The 13,773-nt window shown below is 35.8% G+C and overlaps 1 long non-coding RNA gene across 2 annotated transcripts in view; it reads left to right on the forward strand.

The window, feature by feature from the left end:
* The first annotated feature begins 8,478 nt into the window (after window positions 1-8,478).
* Window positions 8,479-13,773, forward strand: part of LOC105477417 (uncharacterized) — a 49,959-nt gene continuing 44,664 nt past the window's right edge. The window contains exons 1-3 of one of the 2 annotated variants that reach the window (XR_011620416.1): window positions 8,479-8,609; window positions 8,699-8,806; window positions 8,917-8,960. This is a non-coding gene — a long non-coding RNA (uncharacterized lncRNA). Of the gene's footprint in view, window positions 8,807-8,916; window positions 8,961-13,773 lie in introns of both variants that reach the window. The other variant, XR_984647.3, reaches the window with a different exon arrangement.

Genomic DNA, 13,773 nt, shown 5'->3' on the forward strand with positions numbered 1-13,773 from the left:
TCCAAGTGATCTCATTGTTCAGTTCCCATCTATGAGTGAGAACATGCGGTATTTGGTTTTCTGTTCTTGCGATAGTTTGCTGAGAATGATGGTTTCCAGCTGCATTCATGTCCCTACAAAGGACACAAACTCATCCTTTTTTTATGGCTGCATAGTATTCCATGGTGTATATGTGCCACATTTTCTTAATCCAGTCTATCATTGATTGACATTTGGGTTGGTTTCAAGTCTTTGCTATTGTGAATAGTGCTGCAATAAACATATGTGTACATGTGTCTTGATAGCAGCATGATATATAATCCTTTGGGTATATCCCCAGTAATAGGATGGCTGGGTCAAATGGTACTTCTAGTTCCAGATCCTTGAGGCATTGCGACAATGTCTTCCACAATGGTTGAACTAGTTCACAGTCCCACCAACAGTGTAAAAGTGTTCCTATTTCTCCACATCCTCTCCAGCACCTGTTGTTTGCTAATTTTTTTTTTTTTTTTTTTTTTTTTTGAGACGGAGTCTGGCTCTGTTGCTGGGGCTGGAGTGCAGTGGCGCGATCTCAGCTCACTGCAAGCTCCGCCTGCCGGGTTCTCGCCATTCTCCTGCCTCAGCCTCCCAAGTAGCTAGGACTACAGGCGCCGCCACCTCGCAGGGCTAGTTTTTTTTGTATTTTTTTTAGTAGAGACAGTATTTTAAAGAAAGCCTAGGTAATACCATTCAGAACCTATTATTTTTAAAGGTTCTACTAAAAGTAGACATAAAAGTAGCACAACCTTAGAAGTTTCCATAAATATTGTAATTTATTTCAATGTTAGCCAGGATGGTCTCAATCTCCCGACCTCGTGATCTGCCCGTCTCGGTCTCCCAAAGTGCTGGGATTACTGGCTTGAGCCACCGTGCCCGGCCTGTTTCCTGATTTTTTAATGATTGCCATTCTAACTGGTGTGAGATGGTATCTCATTGTGGTTTTGATTTGCATTTCTCTGATGACCAGTGATGATGAGCATTTTTTCATGTGTCTGTTGGCCGTATGAATGTCTTCTTTTGAGAACTGTCTGTTCATATCCTTTGCCCACTTTTTGATAGGGTCGTTTCTTTTTTTCTTGTAAATTTGATTGAGTTTTTTATAGGTTCTGGATGTTAGCCCTTTGTCAGATGAGTAGATTTTAAAAATTTTCTCCCATTCTGTAGGTTGCCTGTTCACTCTGATGGTAGTTTCTTTTGCTGTGCAGAAGCTCTTGAGTTTAATTAGATCCCATTTGTCAATTTTGGCTTTTGTTGCCATTGCTTTTGGTGTTTTAGACATGAAGTCCTTGCCCATGCCTGTGTCCTGAATGGTATAGACTTAAATATTAGACCTAAAACCATAAAAACTCTAGAAGAAAGCCTAGGTAATACCATTCAGAACCTATTATTCTTAAAGGCTTTGTTTGCAAAATACATGATGGGTAAAAGCAAAGTACGCTGTCAAAATATACTGTGTGTTTATACAGAGCTCAGTAAACTATTTTATATAGTAGTAAAAAGTAAAACCAGTTATGTCTCATCTTCCTTTGTAATGTAAGGCACTGCAAATTTCTAAGACTCAAAAGACTATAATAAATGTGCTCCAAGGAAAAAATATCTCTAAAAATTTACATATGTATTTTCACCAGAAACATTTACATTAGATTCATTGTATTGGAGCAACCATTCTAAGTTTTCTTGCAAAATAAATGTTCTATAATGTACCTAGAAGGTTCAAGAATTAAATGTGATTTGTAAATTCAGTGTATTTTACAAGGCCAAAGACTTCTCATTTGAGTTAGAAATATTATTTTCACTTGAAGGTTTTAATACAGATTAAACTAAAGACAGAAATTATAAAAAAACTTAAGAAATTTTATTCAGTTAAAATAATGCAAAAAACTAATTTGCTGAAGCCTTTCTACCATCCAATAAATAAATTGCTACGAGAGAGCTTTTGCTTAGAACACAATGTAGACTTCCATATCTAACAGTCCTTATTAGTTAGAATGAAATAAAGCATTGTTTTTAGGACATTGTTCCAGTGTAATCATCATTTAAGGAACTTACTGGAGTTTGGAACGAGGAAATATTTGAACAAAGCCTCAAATTTCTTACCTAACATAAAAGTTACAAGACATAAAAGTAGCACAACCTTAGAAGTTTCCATAAATATTGTAATTTATTTCAAACACCAAATTTTGTGCCTGCAAGATAAATTTTGTCTAAATGTAAGACTCAGGAGGAATAATATTTTATAACAAATGATATGGGTGTTAATTAGCAAAATTCTCTAAATATTGAAATGAATTTCTCTAATATCCCAGAAAGTCCGAATACATTTATTTACATTTTGCTGTTTCTAAATGCTTCATTTTAAATTATTCTTTGACTCTCCACTACTAGACATCACAGTGGAAGAAATAATAAACTTTGAAATCGTAGGTTTTGTTTATAAGTGACCACAAGAAAGAGTAGAAAGAACGTAAAACCAGGAGTAAGCAGATCTAAGTTCTACTCCCAGTTTTTCTCCTGTTCATTGCATAATTTGGAACAATTCATGTCACCCTTTTGGGTCTCAATTTCCTTTTCACAAAATGAAGGATTGAGAACAGTAACCTCTAATACCCTTTCTTGCTGTAAAATTGGTTAAAGCTTGTAGTATAGTTTGAAATCAGGTAGCACGATGCCTCCAGCTTTGTTCTTTTTGCTTAGGATTGTCTTGGCAATGTGGGCTCTTTTTTGGTTCCATATGAACTTTAAAGTAGTTTTTTTCTAATTCTGTGAAGAAAGTCATAGGTAGCTTGATGGGGATGGCATTGAATCTATAAATTACCTTGGGCAGTATGGCCATTTTCACGATATTGATTCTTCCTATCCATGAGCATGGAATGTTCTTCCATTTGTTTGTGTCCTCTTTTAGTTTGTTGAGCAGTGGTTTGTAGTTCTCCTTGAAGAGGTCCTTCACATCCCTTGTAAGTTGGATTCCTAGGTATTTTATTCTCTTTGTAGCAATTGTGAATGGGAGTTCATTCATGAACTCTCTCTCTGTTTATCTGTTATTGGTGTATAGGAATGTTTGTGATTTTTGCACATTGATTTTGTATCCTGAGATTTTGCTGAAGTTGCTTACAAGTTTAAGGACATTCTGGGCTGAGATGATGGGGTTTTCTGAATATACAATCATGTCATCTGCAAACAGGGACAATCTGACTTCCTCTTTTCCTAATTGAATACCATTTATTTCTTTCTCCTTCCTGATTGCCCTGGCCAGAATTTCCAACACTATGTTGAATAGGAGTGGTGAGAGAGGGCATCCCTGTCTTGTGCCAGTTTTCAAAGGGAATGCTTCCAGTTTTTGCCCATTCAGTATGATATTGACTACAAGTTTCCAGTAACCAAAACAGCACGGTACTGTTATCAAAACAGAGATATAGACCAATGGAACAAAACAGAAGCCTCACAAATAACACCACACATCTGCAACCATCTGATATTTGACAAACCTGACAAAAACAAGAAATGGGGAAAGGATTCCCTATTTAACAAATTGTGCTGGAAAACTGGCTAGACATATGTAGAAAGATGAAACTGGATCCCTTCCTTACACTTTATACAAAATTAGTGCAAGATGGATTAAAGAGTTAAACATTAGACCTAAAACCATAAAAAACCTAGAAGAAAACCTAGGCAATACTATTCAGGTCATAGGCGTGGACAAGGACTTCATGACTAAAACACCAAAAGCAATGGCAACAAAAGCCAAAATTGACGAATGGGATCTAATTAAACTAAAGAGCTTTTGCACAGCAAAAGAAACTACCATCAGAGTGAACAGGCAACCTACAGAATGGGAAAAAATTTTTGCAATCTATCCATCTGGCAAAGGGCTAATATCCAGAATCTACAAAGAACTCAAACAAATTTACACACAAAAAATCAAACAACCCCATCAAAAAGTGGGCAAAGGATATGAACAGACACTTCTCAAAAGAAGACATTTATGCAGCCAATAGAAACATGAAAAAATGCTCATCATCACTGGTCATCAGAGAAATACAAATCAAAACCACAATGAGATACCATCTCACACCAGTTAGAATTGCGAACATTGAAAAGTCAGGAAACAACAGATGCTGGAGAGGATGTGGAGAAATAGGAACACTTTAACACTGTTGATGGGACTGTAAACTAGTTCAACCATTGTGGAAGACATTGTCGCAATGCCTCAAGGATCTGGAACTAGAAGTACCATTTGACCCAGTGATCCCATTACTGGGTATATACCCAAAGGATTATAAATCATGCTGCTATAAAGACACATGCACACATATGTTTATCACTGCACTATTCACAATAGCAAAGACTTGAAACCAACCCAAATGTCAATCAATGATAGACTGGATTAAGAATACGTGGCACATATACACCATGGAATAATTATGCAGCCATAAAAAAGGATGAGTTCATTTCCTTTGCCGGGACATGGATGAAGCTGGAAACCATCATTCTCAGCAAACTATCACAAGGACAGAAAACCAAACACCGCATGATCTCACTCATAGGTGGGAATTGAACAATGAGAACACTTGGACACAGGGTGGGGAACATCACACACCGGGCCTGTCATAGGATGGGGAGCTGGGGGAGGGATAGCATTGGGAGAAATACCTAATTTAAATGATGAATTAATGGGTGCAGCAGACCAACATGGCACATGGATACATATGTAACAAACCTGCACGTTGTGCACATGTACCCTAGAACATAAAGTATAATAATTTAAAAAATTGGTTAAACCATACTCATCACTATTACCTTTGTCTCCAAGGATCACTGATGAATTCCATATGAAATTAAAGCATAGATTTATTAAGTAGTTTAAAAACGTATTGTGCTGAGTATTGGTGAAGAGAAAATAAAGGATGGAAGTAAACTGATTGATTCTTTTCATGACCCAAAACTTGAAGTTCTATGGAGATCACCAGAAAAATTCCTCGGGCACACCCAATTTTCCCATTTTCAGTGGAAAAGCAGGTGTGACAGTCTTATGTCAACCCAATTCACCTACGCAAGTTTGCTGGCTCTTCCTGAATCCTCTCTTCTTTTTTGTTTAGTATGTCCCCTTAACTTTCTCATTCCATTAGGTGGTGGTACGGGATTCATTACTGCCTCGCTCTGTCATCTTGGTTGTCACCTGATTTCGAAGTGCTTTCTCCTAAATGTATAGAATGTTAACTCTGTGTATGTCCTAACTATGATGTGAGTGGCAGAGAGTAGATAAAACATACCAAATTCTTGGAGACTAGGTTTTAGTATCATTATTGAGGTAGCATTATTTGGTAGGTCATCCAGCTTAAACAGAGAGTTGACTACTGCAGATTTTTCCATGTGTTAGCAACCTACTTAGAATGATTGAGATGACACTTATGTTTGACTGACTCTTAGAGTCTGACCTTAGGGACTGTTTGGAAAAGAGTTTGTTTAATTGAAATTTCTGTGTTATGATTTCCCATGTCAAAGCAACTAAGTTTACATTCATTGGTAGTTGTTGAGTTTATAAAAAACAAAATGTTTGAGTCCTTAAGAATACATGTGACTGTGAACATCAGTCTGCCAAAAAAACTCTGAGCAGCATGAAACACAGACCTTGACTTGTGCAGGAAAAACTGCCAGACAGAAAGAGAAATATTTAAAATATCAGGGTTTTATGCATTGGTTCTTTTTGCCTTAAGGGAAAGAAGCGGATGTAAAGACATCTGGAAAGCTTTCATAAAGTGAGATTTTACTTATCTACCTCTGGGTAGATAGTTTTAATTTCCAAACTCTTTAACCGTAAGGGGAATACATTTGCTCATCACTCTGTGGAGTATTGTGGGAAAGAGAGAGGGCAAGACCTATTACAAATAACAGACCAATGTGACTGTGTCTTCCACATGCTGAAATTAAAGACTTTTTTTTTAACTGGAGAATGTAAGGGTACCTAAGAGACTTATTTATGTAGTAGTACTTAAGCCCTTTGTCCATTCTGTAGTGTGAATTGGAGAACATTTTCTGTTTTTCCATCTGCATCTGTTTGCTGTGATAGATCATTGACATTACTTCAATACAAATAAATAATATATGTTTTAAAAATACAACAGGGAAAATAAAGGATTGCAGTGGGACTTGCAATTAGGACATGTGGTATAAGAGTTCCTCTTCCTTTTAACTCTTCCCTGTTTTTTTTTTTTTTTTGTATCTGAGTATTTCACTTTTGTGCTGATTTGAGAATTTGTGCTTGTTTTTGTGTGTGTGTGTATGACTCTTGTTTGATTGATAATACTAAGCTTTACAATTTGTGCAACTGAATTACAGATTCATTTGTAGAAATGTGTGTGCTGAGAACTACTGGACTAGACCACAGGTTTTCAAAACACTGGTATAAGAAATAAAGATCAGAAAGTGTGAGAAAAAAATTTCTTTGATGAATAGACATTGTAAGAAAGAAGCTTCATTTGTTGAGTCCACACCTTGCATGCTGGCTCCTATGTTCATGGGGAGAATTCCTGACAAAACTGGAAAAAATCAGAAAATATGTTTATGGAATTTTAGTAAGATAGACTTTGGAGTGCTTTTGAAGATAAGAGTTATTTAGGAATAATATAGACTGCAAAAAAAAAAAAAATCTGAAGGTGAACTTTAACTTAGTACGAGTGGCCTGGAAATGATAGTGTATTATAAACCGTATTCTGGAAATATGTATCTGAAGCAAATTTCCTACTTTCCAAGCCCTTACAAATTTCAGTCATTCTACCTAGAATTATGACTAGTTGTTCCCTAATTATATGCAAAAAATAAAATAGAATTCAGAACTGCTAAGCCTTATAACTTGAGTTTCTAAAATGATCTGGGCTGTTTTAATAGAATGTTAGAATATTTATTGCCATGAATAAGCATCTGTTGGTTTGACCTCTCTACTGTTGATCAAATTCCTTATTTTCTTTGGGAAAACCTTCTCTCTCTCTTCTTGGCTATTAGTTTTCTTAAGTTATTGAGCATTTTAGTTGTAGAGGAGGAGGAGAAACTTCAAAGATATTTCTCTGCCAGGATATCAACAACTTAAAAGAATCTACATTGTTTAGAAATTTCTTGATAGATTGGTCTCAAGAAATCCTGAGTTTACAGAATTGTTTCAAGTTGAAACTGCTATTGTGAAAATGGTTTGCATATCTTAATTAATTTCTTTTGATTTTAATTTTCAGTAGAATGAACTTTATACAATTAAGTTATGACTCGTTTACTATGAACTGCAGTGCTTTGTAGTATCTATTCCTCATGGAGGAACAATTTACAGAAGGCCTATATGTTGTGATTTGCTGTAATGGTATCTTTTTCTCTAATATGGGACTAGCAATAACAGTTTTAAGAAGTAGATAGGAATATGCAACAGGAAAGTCTTTAGGTACCACACCTGCTTTGGCTGATTATCTGCTCCCGCCTCCTTACAGGTAACTTAGACTTACTTTGTGTGGATGGCAGAAAAGCAGAAGATAGAAATAGTTCTCTCTGAGAATCAAAAAGGAAAACAGTGTCTGACATATAGGAGCTCTTTCAGTTTCTCCTTTGGAGGCCAAGAGAGAAAAGGAAGAAAGAACATAGGAGGAAAGAGAAAATACACGAGATCTCTTATTTTACCAACATAGGTGACTTTTGTTTCCATACTCCTTAATTGTAATAAGAATTATCTTAGTTAATTATGTTCTCTATTGTTGGAGAAGAAAAGGTCATTCACGTCTAGTTTTATATGTATAAGACAATTTACATATTCTTTTCTCTTCTGTCCCTAAACTTAAGCATAATTTTGAATTTTATATGTAATTTTTGCTTTATCTTAAAAAGAAGCAAATAATACATATGAAATAAATTGCTCTTTATTTTAACTGGCATTCTCAATTTTGTTCTAAATTAGCCAACACATTAATGATATATTTTTTAATATCTTATTCCTTGGAAACTTACAAATTACTTGTGGAAAGGTTTTCAGAATTATAGACAAAGTTATTTCGTGGCATACTGAAATAAATTTTGAAAATAGAAAAAATCTTTGTTATAAGTCATTTGCAACTCTATATAAAGATTGAAAAATACTGTCTTATAGATAGATGTGGTGACAATAGAAGAGATGACATAGAATAGCATAAATCTATCTAGTCATTTAAAGGAGATAGTTTCATTGATTCTAGGTAGATCTGTTCTGTTAAATTGTTTTTTCTTTCCTTATAAATGTTGTAGATTATGTTTGCTTAGTTTCTAGAAAGGACAATAATGGCTGCATATCTTACTTAGATTGTTTATGCTTTGGAAGCCACATTTTGAAGAGGGGTGATTATCTCTTTCGTAAAAACAGTCTTGTTTGTTCTCCCTGCAGCAATCAGTTGATATCACTAGGGGTCAGTCTACATGAACAGATGTCCATATATATGATGGTTTTAAGACAGTGTTATCTCATTTCATGCAGTGTTTTTTTCATTTGGGGATATGGACACTTACATAGTAATATACAGCTTCTTGCAGCTTGAATTTTCTAACTATACACTTGACAGGACATTTCTATGTCGTCAAGGATTTCTGTATGTCGCTCAACTGTTCTTTTCCCTTAGCTGCCTGGTTCCTTTCTGTCTGATGTCAACTCAGAGCCTTCATCTAATTTAATATGCAGGAACAAAAGAATGGCTGACAACAACGACAGGATCGTGGTCAGGGTATTCTCAAAGCCTTTGTGAATGGACTGAAGGTGACAACTGCTCCCAGGATGACTGGATTTGGGGTATGTCTGACACGTGGGAGTTATAGAGGAGGGTGACATTGCAACTATGATGCCTTATCTAACTGCCGGTTTCTATTATTTTCTTTCATGTTCCCTCTGCCTCCTGGAAGACCCGGAAGTCTGTCTTCACCACTGCACCGTAAGTTTTTCTTGGGTAGGTATGGCGTCTTAACCGTCCTTATTTGTCCAGTACTTAGCACAACGTTTGGCATATAGTCGGCAGTGATCATATTTTCTTAACTGAACTGAACTTGGTAAATGCTAATATGCCAGAATGACCTACTACATAGTTACTTTTATCGGCAGAGAAATGTTACACATTAATGGATATGCCCATGTAACAATGGCCAAAAATAGAATGACCCACTCTACTTTTCCTTTTTAAGGATAGAAAAGAATGTACATAGTTTATGAGTAATTAGAATAATTTGGAGCTCATATGTAGCAAATAATTGTTCTAAGAAGAATGCCTTCTAATCATTATTAGTATTTTTTGGCTTATAAGCAACAGAAATTTATTTCTTACAGTTCTAGAGGCTGGAAATTCCAAGATCAGTTTGCCAGCATCTCTGGGTTCTGGTGAGGGCCTTCCTTCTTCATAGACAGAAGTGTATCACTGCAGCCTCACATGAATGCCTTCTAATTTTTAGGCAAAACATAGAGAAATATTCTCATGTCTTAAACTAGAAAAGACATTCTTGTTAGTTTAGAAACAATATGTAGTTTTCTGAATAAAATCTTTTCTGTTTGTTCTGATTAATGTTATGTTTAACACTACGTTGGCCATATTAGAAAACTAGTTTAAAATCATAGAATCTAGCTTGAGGAATTGGAAGAACTTATTATTTATTTAGCTCACATCATTGTGTTTGTAGAAAACCTTTTCGCTTTTCAACAGAATGAGCACAGGAGTTTTTTGAAGGCTCATGGCTTTAGTAATTATACTAAATTATATCTTACATGCATAAATTATTATATATATAAAATATACTGCACTAAATCATACACTGTATTAGACTATGATCAAAGATGAGGTTCAATTTGTGACCACTGGGAGTCACTGTGTAGCTGTCACAGCTAGGAAGGCCCCCACACCATCCACACAAGCTTGCTGGGCTACTGGGGAGATAACACGCTCATCTCTCTCTTCCAACCTCTGGCATTTATCCATTTGCCAACTGGTAGTTATTAAATGCCCACAGAGAGCTGGGTGCTGTGTTAAATGAGGAAACACAGTGAGAACAAGCTGCCTATGTAGCCAGCCACACCCCCCAGCAAAGCTCTTTCAAAGTCCTTTATGATTTAGTTTTGATATTTTGGTACATTTATTTATGAAAAATTGTCTTTCCTACTAGACATCTTTAAGAGATACATATGTGTTTTTATTTTATCTTGTAATTGTTTATCATATTGGCCGGTATATAATAAATCCTTAAGACACATTTGTTGAGTGACTAGACGCTATGCCAGTTATTTTCTCTAGTCCTTGCATTTGGTTGCTATTTCTTCTTAATTGCATTACTGCTTAGTTATAGCAACTTACCCTGCATCCTCATCCTCTAATGTTGTTGTAATATGAAATAGAAATAGGTGAACAATTTTCTTTCATGTCAGTTATTTTTTCTCCTTTGTTCTGCCATAACAATTTAGCGGTCTTGTTTATATCACATCAAAAACGAATGACATCAGTTATCAATGACAACAATAACAGCCTCACGTCTGTAAGTGGGGACTAGAATTGAACCATATAGACAAACATGTGTGTGGTATTTGAAAACAGCATTAGTTATTAGAAAGAGAAATAAGTTCTTAAGAGCGAAATTTGCATTTTAGTTTCATATCTTTCACCAGTGAATTACTTCAATATAAAGGATTGTGTTACTTCTCACTGCTTCCCTTTCTCCATTTATAAAATTCATTTAATGCCTATTAAATGCCAGTTAGGGATCAGCCTATGACCTAGGTGTTGCGGAGAGTACAGAGATAATTTAGCAGAGCATAATGCCTTATGGGGCTAACTGTACAGTTGGAAAAGAAATATATAAAACAAACTGAACTTTTAAGGCAGCATTTAAGTGCCATATAAGTGGAAGAGACCGTAGAAATTTAGATATGTGGGTGATTCCATTTAGCTTAGATCTCATGATTGCCTTCAGAAGAAATCGATTTTTCTTTTGGCTTTAAAGTATCAAGACACTCCGTTCGCTGGAATGGAGAGCAGGGGGCATTTTGGGGAGAAGTGTTCAGGGATGCTTGGCAATAATGAGTACACCTTATGTCTGAAGAGAAGAACATGTATAGGAGAGAGTAGAGAAAACTCTTAAAGAAGTGATGAGTTTATTTAATAAAAATCTTGAATATATTTTTAATCATGAGTTTAGGGACCATAATGAATTACGCTTGAAATTGGGTTTTGAAGGTCACTCTTCATTTGCTATCCTACTCCTCTTGCTGGAACAATTGGATGTTCTTAGTAGGAACCACATCCAGAGTTACTGTGTCCCGTAGCTTTTTCCTGACATTTGTTACTGCTAATGATCCAAATCTAAACATTGCCAGAGGTCTCGATTTTCTTGCAAAAGGGTTGCATTTCATCCAAAGAGCTGCTGCCTTTCAGTGGGCAGCTCTGGAACCTTTGAGGCCTGAAAATAACCCACTGTTTGGGCACCTAACTTGTTACAAAGAGAGTGAAGAGCTCCAAGTCTTATCCTGGATTTTCAGCTTCCCCTTTGGCTTCTATTAAAAAAATACTCTCCAGGAAAACTTTTTGCCAGACTAAGCACCACAGATGCTGAGCTTGTATGATAAAACACTGGGGTGCTTGAGAATAAACTGATGGCAGGAAAAGTTGCTTGTTGAATTAGTTAATTTAGATTTACATCTCTATTTTAACTATTAACTAGCAATGTGCACTGTAGGTAAAAATACAATTCTACTCCTTTTCTATTTACATTCTTCTTGCCTTCCCTCCTTCATACTATGTTTAAGGACTTCCAATTCTGGGGAACAACACTTAATTCCCGTAACTGAGAATCAACATTTGTTCCCATAACTGCAGAAAGACTTCTGTTCCTGTTAATGCCAATGGATTTTCAGTCCCATTAAGGGAAATAGCTCTTTATTTTCATTAATGTAGAATGAGAAGGCTGGAAGCTCACAGGTAATAAAGACCAGACAAACAGATTCAAAGAAAAAAACCATAAAGAAAACAATTGATTCATGGTAATGATTTTTTGCTTGTCCAAAAAGTCTCTATAATTATTTTTTTCTCCCATGGAAATGATACTGAAGAAACTTATAGAAAGTGTGTGTGTGTGTGTGTGTGTGTGTGTGTGTGTGTGTGTCTGATTTTAGGCTATTTATTTTATGGATTACTTTACATACTCTGTTCGCTTGTTTAAAAAGCACATTGTTAAGGCTACAAAAGGAGATCAATCACAATTTTTAATGAACAGCTGTAAGGTAAATAGAGTGTACAAAAACATATTACTTTTTTCATTCAAAGGACTGATAAGAAACTGCTAATCTTATGTGTATCTCAGGCTTGTGGTATAATTGGGGAAAAAAATCTCGACAGGTATATATTATTTAATTCAATAGGTATTTGTATAGATGTTGTTTCTATTTATTTTGGAAAAATAATATCAGTAAGTAAATTGTAATAAATTGGTCCCTAAGTAATTTCATGTGAATGTATTTAAAAAATTATTATGTAATTGTACCAAAATAGTTTCTTATAAAAGAGATAGCAGGATTTTTTTTTGATTAATTAACTTTTTAAATATTACAAATAACCTTTACATGTATAAAACACAAATGATATTTAGTAAGTCTGGATTTTTCATGTATCAGATTCTCTTAAAATTGGTCAAATAGGCAAATTTCTTCTATTTGGTATGAGGAATCTCTTCTATTTGTTTTGAGGCGCCTATAGCTTTTCTTTAAAATGATGCCCAAATCATACTTTTTGTTGAGCTTTGCGTATTGAACTACAAGAACAGAGTAGATACACAAGTCATTAAAACAAATTAAAATTAAACAGTTTGGTCAGTCATGAGCTGAATATTTTTTTAAAACACAATTATTTGCAAGAATCTTCACTTCAAATATAAGTTGTGGATGGTGTGAGGCGGAAACTCTGTAAAATATAGCAACGATACACAATACAAAAAACAAACCGGCCGGGCGCGGTGACTCACGCCTGTAATCCCAGCACTTTCGGAGGCCGAGGCGGGCGGATCACGAGGTCAGGAGTTTGAGAGCAGCCTGGCCAACATGGAGAAACCCGTCTCTACCAAAAATACAAAAATTAGCTGGGTGTGGTGGCGCGCGCCTGTAATCCCAGTTACTCGGGAGACTGAGGCAGGAGAATCGTTCCAACCCGAGAAGTTGAGGTTGCAGTGAGCTGATTGCACTCCAGGCTGGGCAACACGGTGAGACTCCGTCTCAAAAAATAATAAAATAAAATAAAATAAAATAAAATAAAAATCAAATGACCAAATGTGACAAATCTGTGAAGTTATTGAACTAAAGTATAAAAAAAGGATGAAGAAAATACCTAAGGTATTTTACTTTCTATTCTCCAAAATCCCTCACTGGTTGGGCGCAGTGGCTCACGCCTGTAATCCCGCACTTTGGGAGGTCGAGGAGGGTGGATCACCTGAAGTCAGGAGACCAGCCTGGCCAACATGGTGAAACTCCATCTCTACTGAAAATACAAAAGTTAGCTAGGCGTGGTGGCACGTGCCTGGAATCCCAGCTACTATCCCAGCTACTTAGGAGGCTGAGACAGGAGAATCCCTTAAACTAAGGAGGTGGAGGTTGCAGTGAGCCGAGATCGCACCAGTGCATTCTAGCCTGGGTGACAGAGCGAGACTCTGTTAAAAAAAAAAAAAAAAAAAAAAAAAAAAAGAATCCCTTACTGAACATGCATTATACTTTATCTTTGTATTTCAAATCTACCTCTG

This window comes from Macaca nemestrina, chromosome 2 (genome assembly GCF_043159975.1).
Source record: "Macaca nemestrina isolate mMacNem1 chromosome 2, mMacNem.hap1, whole genome shotgun sequence".
Classification (NCBI taxonomy): domain Eukaryota; kingdom Metazoa; phylum Chordata; class Mammalia; order Primates; family Cercopithecidae; genus Macaca; species Macaca nemestrina.